Here is a 6,000-nt window from a genome sequence, read left to right as displayed (position 1 = left end):
ATCGACTAACCAACCAAAACCGGACTCACGGTCCATCCCCGTCCAAATTCCATGAACCACATCCAGACCAGTGTTTTACTACATACTGAACCGTAAGTTTAGGGTCCATCAACATAAATTCTCAATCCACAAATAGCAGTCACAGTATATTTTCATCAGACAAAATATAGTATCAGTACTTAACAGTCAACACGCATACAGATATTCAGTACAGTCACAAACGTGTAATCTCCTGTGGATTACCACGGTTTCAGCCTGGACTCGGGGTCCAGTAGTAGGAAAACCCTTACCTGAAACTCGGTTATGCCCCTCGATCGAAATCCACGCTCGACAGATCTACCCAAGGAAAGGAAGCTATCTCCAACCAGGTCTGCCGCGGAACCCGAGAACTTAAGCGTCAACTCTGTACTACCTTCAAGGGAGAAAAGTAGGGCCATATCTTAATCCAACATTCAAACTCGAATCGGACGAGGTAACATTAGGGAATTCATCAGAACAATCCTTACCGAAGACTCACCGTGACCCGGAGCGGAGGAAGGAAGGCTTAGGTGGCTTGGTGAAACAAGGAGCTCGGCTCGGCTTGAAGGCGCTCGGCTCGGCTCGGCTCGGCTCCACCTCGGCTCGGCTCGGCTTGGTCTCGGCTCGGCTCGGCTTGTGGCTCGGCTCGGCTTGGCCTCGGCTCGGCTCAACTCGGCTCGCGGCTCAGCTCACTCGGCTCGCGGCTCGGCTTACTCGGCTCGCGGCTCGGCTCGCGGCTCGGCTCGCGGCTCGGCTTACTCGGCTCGCGGCTCGGCTCGCGGCTCGGCTCGCGGCTCGGCTCGCGGCTCGGCTCGCGGCTCGCTCGGCTTAGGGCTCGGCTCGGACAAGGATGGCGGCTCGGGTACGGCTCGCGGCTCGGGTACGGCTCACTCTGCTCGGCTTACTCAACTCGGCTCACCCGGATTTGTGTGGCTCGGACTGGAAACGGGTTCGGGTCGGGTCAGCTTGGAACCGGGTCGGGTTGGGCGAAACGGGCAGCACGGTTCTGAGGCTTCTTCCTTCCGGCGAACGACGGCGGCGGCGATTTGCGGACGACACACGAGGGATGCGGGTGGCTGCTTCGTGGAGCGGCGACGAGCGGCGGTGGCGTTGGCTGGGATTCGACGGACGACGACGAAGAGACGGGTTGCGGCTTGCGGATGGTGGCTGCGGCGAACGTCCGGCGAGGCTACGCACACCGACGGAGATGGAGATAGGGGCAGAGGACGGAGACGGAGAGGATGGTGATGGTGGCGGAGACAAGAAGAGAACGCCGGAGAAGGAGAAAACGACAGGGGCTGGCGGCGCGGTGGAGAAGAAGAAAACGGAACGAATGAGGGGGGGGAACGGCGCGCGTAGGGTTTCTTCCTCTCCCTTTTTTTTTAAAATATATATATATATATATATATATATATATATATATATTAAATTAAGAAATTAATAATAATAATAATAAAATAAAAAGAAAATAATAATAATAATAATAATAATAATAATAAAGTAATAATAATAATATTAATATTAAATAAATAATAAATTAATATTATGTAATAATAATGTTATTGTTATTAATTAATAATATTACTATAATATTAAATAATAATAATAATTATAATATTAATATTATAACACATAAAATAATTATTAATAATAATAATATAATAATATTATATTATTATTATATCAACTTACACCAACATTTTAGAATTCCGAATAATTTGCATAAAACGAGAAAATTTTACCTTAAATTTTCGGAGCGTTACAAGTAGGCTAGGGCATTTTTTAGGAGAAAAAGATACTAGGTTATTACAACCAACATCTCTGAAAGTATAAATGTTACTTTGAAAGAACAAATGAATTTTACTTTGAAAGAACAATGATTATTGTCTGTAATTGGACTTCTAGAATCAGTTTGTAGTTTGGTTCAGAAATGGTTCTACAAGCTTCGTACCAAATGGAGTTTCCAACTGACAGAACTTTCAATATATCCAGAAGATATGATTCGAGAACCTTTAAGGGAAAGTCGCTCAATGAATGTAAGTTGTTTGATATTCGAATAATAAATGCAATAAGTATATGTTCACTTACTTGTACATGACATTTTTGTAATGATTTGACAAATATATCTAGTAGACCAACATGAATTTGAAGTCCACCATTGTAAGGAACAATTTGCTATAAACATTTTAGACTGCACATGCTCATGTCGTCAATGGTACCTTGAACTGATCCCTTGTTTTCATGCATGTATTGCATTGTCTACAAGGAACCTTAATCTACATTTGTACACTGATAAGTTCTACTATGTCTCAAATTTGATAAACATGTACAACAACGAAACACGACCTATTGGTAGCGTAGACCAAATTAGGAATACGCACCAAGGTAGGAATGATGGAATACTTCCACCACATGTTAAACGTCCAGCTGGAAGACCGGAAAAAAAAGGTTCACCTTTGTAGTTCTCAACTTCTTCTTTGGTCCAAAAACTTCTTCTCTTTCTGAAAACCACGAGCAAGGACAACCACCAAGCTGACCTACTATGATCAGGACCAAGAACGGAGTTGTGGGACTCGGTTATGCAAAGAGAATTTTAGAGAGAGATGAGAGTCAATCGTTTAGGTGTTTTTCCCAGAGAAAACCTCATTCTTTTTTCATTCGGTAATGAGAAGTTTTATATGAAATTTACATGCAAATTTGCATGTAAATTATTTCATATCTTATCAACACCTAATCAATTCATTAACTCTTTAATGAAATTAGTGGCTTCAAATTCATAATAATTTACCACATTTCCCATTAACCATTAATTAATAAAGTAATTAGCCAAAGGGGCATTTTGGTCATTTGACCAACTTAAATCGTAGTCAAACTTTGACTTTTCTTAGTCAAAAGTCAACTTTTTGACTTTTTACTATTTTTCCCGTCTTGACTAATTCTAACCTACCGAGTATGAATCCGTATTCATTTTTCTAAAATTCAAATCATAATTGAATATAAATCCGGTCAAAGTTCAAAATCAACATGTTGACTTTTGACCGTTTTCTAAACTTTTCAAGCTTTTAAATATGAATCTATATTCATATTTATTTAAATCATATTTAAACACAAAACCGACTTATATCTTATATATATATATATTTGTCAGTTTCTCTCTCTTATCTTTATTCGAACAATTCGAATTACTTTAACATACTTGTTCTTAGTTGAATCCATATGAGCTTGTGGGGGAACCTAATGGACCTATAGATCATGGGCTCCAACGATCCGAGACTAACTGACTAAACTCTTTTAGACCAAAGTTAATCAACATTCGTTAACTAAAGAGTCATTCCACTAAAGACTCTTAGTTGAACTCCCCTCACTATAGATATATTTCTATCCACCTGATATAACCATGATAAGTAAGTCGACCCCTCATAGGTTGTTCGTAATCTTGGCTGGGTCAAAATACTGTTTTACCCCTGAGATTATATCTTACTCCTTAAGACCCACTGATCCACTATTGAACAATTGGTTTAAGGTCCAACTTATAAACCAGAATCCTTCTCGGACCAATGAGAAGGTGGGGCCCCTTGTTCAAGACTTGGATTCAGTCCTTAAAGGAACAACCTATCTACTATCCAGAAGTGGGTAGGAGTAAATTCCATCTTACACCCTTTATCCCTAGCTATCCACTCAATCTTACCTCTGAAATGGGAGGCTTATTAGGCTAGCGATGTTGAGCTGCCCTCACTTATGCAGATCTAAGGATATTATCGAATGAATAGAAGTTCATAGTTAGCTCATGATTAAGATCAAGTTACCTAGGTCATCATAAATGAAATAGTCAGTTTATAGTTTACGGTGTTATAACTAAAAGTGACTACTTTGCGATTCCAGTCTTATGCAAACCATTTACATAGGATGCCCCCACTCCCATGTCTCTACATGAACGATTCAGGATTACCTCGTTTGTACTAACTAAGGAGCGGGCCGCATTCATAGTGATTATCCAGAATAAGGCGTCCAACCTTATTCATACACTATAAACCATTTGGGCTATTAACTTAAACTTAATTCATGTTTATGTCTCCACATAAAGTTCAAGTATATATGACAAACTAGTAAATAGCCTCGGGACCTTAAAAATTATTGGTTTTAAGATTACAGCATTCAATAATAAATTTTATTGAATCAAATAACAAAGTATGAGTTTTAGGACACAAATTCCAACATACAGGATATTGGTTATTTTGAATGGGCAGGTTATACAATGTTAATTATAGCAACTATAAGTTATATATATAAGTTGTATTATTACCCAAATGCAGCGTATTTTAATTTATTTAATTTACAACACTACATGGATGTGGGAATCACTTCACAAATAGATTGATAGAGTTCATATATCAAGCAACAATAGATTTCAGTTGAACAAAAAATTTATAGATCTAATGTAATTAAACCAATAGACCAATAAATATGCCCAGAAATCGTAGATCTCTAACAAAAAAGTTTAAAATGAAACTATCAAGCCATACTTAGATGCAAATCAAATTATGACATTTTCGAAGATGAATTCTCTTTCTCTTTGTTTGATGGACCTACTTTTCCTCTTACAACATCTATCCATATTCCTGTTGACACTGGCTTAACCTCTCTATACGATTTATCATTTGATCTCTTCATTCGTTGTTCCTTATCTTCTACCATCTTTACCAATTCTTCCTTTGTCGTGTTCAACTAAAATAAAAAAAGGAAGTCCATTAATAGGACATGTTATAACTTACATATGAAGTATGGGATATGCTTACGTGTTTTAGAATAACCCTCGTTGCTAGATTATTTTCGTCGATATTTGAAAGGATGTCCTCACTTGGCATCTTTCCTTTAATCTATAAGTTTTTGGCAAACAAGAGTTTAAGTGTACCATTTTCGAAATCGTGGACCTACATCTATATTAAGTATGTTATTACCTTGGCCATTTGTGGTCTATCTTTAATTCTGCCAAATACTGGTTGCACATTCTTCAACATTCTTGGGATTGAATTCAATGAACATTGACCCTATGCATACTTTAGTATTTCTCGGGTATTAGTTAATAGTATTATAAGAAAATGAAAATCTATCACAAGTATTCACATGCAAGTATTCACATTCTTATAATTGGGATCCACACTTCATAAAACTAATAATCATCTGAAGATACTAACTACTCACGATAACAAACAGACCCAATTGGTAAAGAACAAAAAAAATACACGTCACTACTAATTACAATAATCCATTTTCACTTAGCTAGAGTTACAAATACCTTGTAATCGAGATCCACACTTCTTAAAACTAATAGTAATTCTATATAACAAACATATGTCAATCATTCAGTCTCTAGAATTCAAATAGCAACTTCTATGAAGTTACAAACCATTCATGATAACAAACAAACCCAATCAATAAAGAACAAAAAAATACACCCACCATTAATGATCACAACAACCTATCTCACGTAGTTAAAGTTCAAATATCCTGTAATTGTGATCCAAACTTCTTAAAACTAATAGTCCTTCATTACAACAAACATATGTCATTCATTCAGTATTATACTAATCAAATTAATAATGATAAATGAATCACATCAACACATCTCACACATCAAGAGTTTCAAATACCTTGTAATTGTGATCCAAACTTCTTGAAACTAATAATCATTCATTACAACAAGCATATGTCATTCATTCAGTATTATACTCCTCAAATAGTATTATACTCATCAAACGCCAGATCAAATAAAGAGCATAGAATTCAAATACCCAATCCTCTGAAGTTTCAAATCACTAATGATGACAAACAGCGCCAAATTGTAAATAACAAATAAATATACACATCATTGATTATCACACACTTCCTAATACGGTCAGCCTATTCCACGCAGTTAGAGGTATAGATACAATGTAATTGAGATACACGTGTCCTAAAACTAATAGTAATTCAATATAAGAA

The sequence above is a fragment of the Cucumis melo genome, chromosome 5 (genome assembly GCF_025177605.1).
Source record: "Cucumis melo cultivar AY chromosome 5, USDA_Cmelo_AY_1.0, whole genome shotgun sequence".
In the NCBI taxonomy this organism is placed as follows: domain Eukaryota; kingdom Viridiplantae; phylum Streptophyta; class Magnoliopsida; order Cucurbitales; family Cucurbitaceae; genus Cucumis; species Cucumis melo.
The sequence above is the reverse complement of the archived record's forward strand: the minus strand, read 5'-3'. Positions refer to the sequence as shown.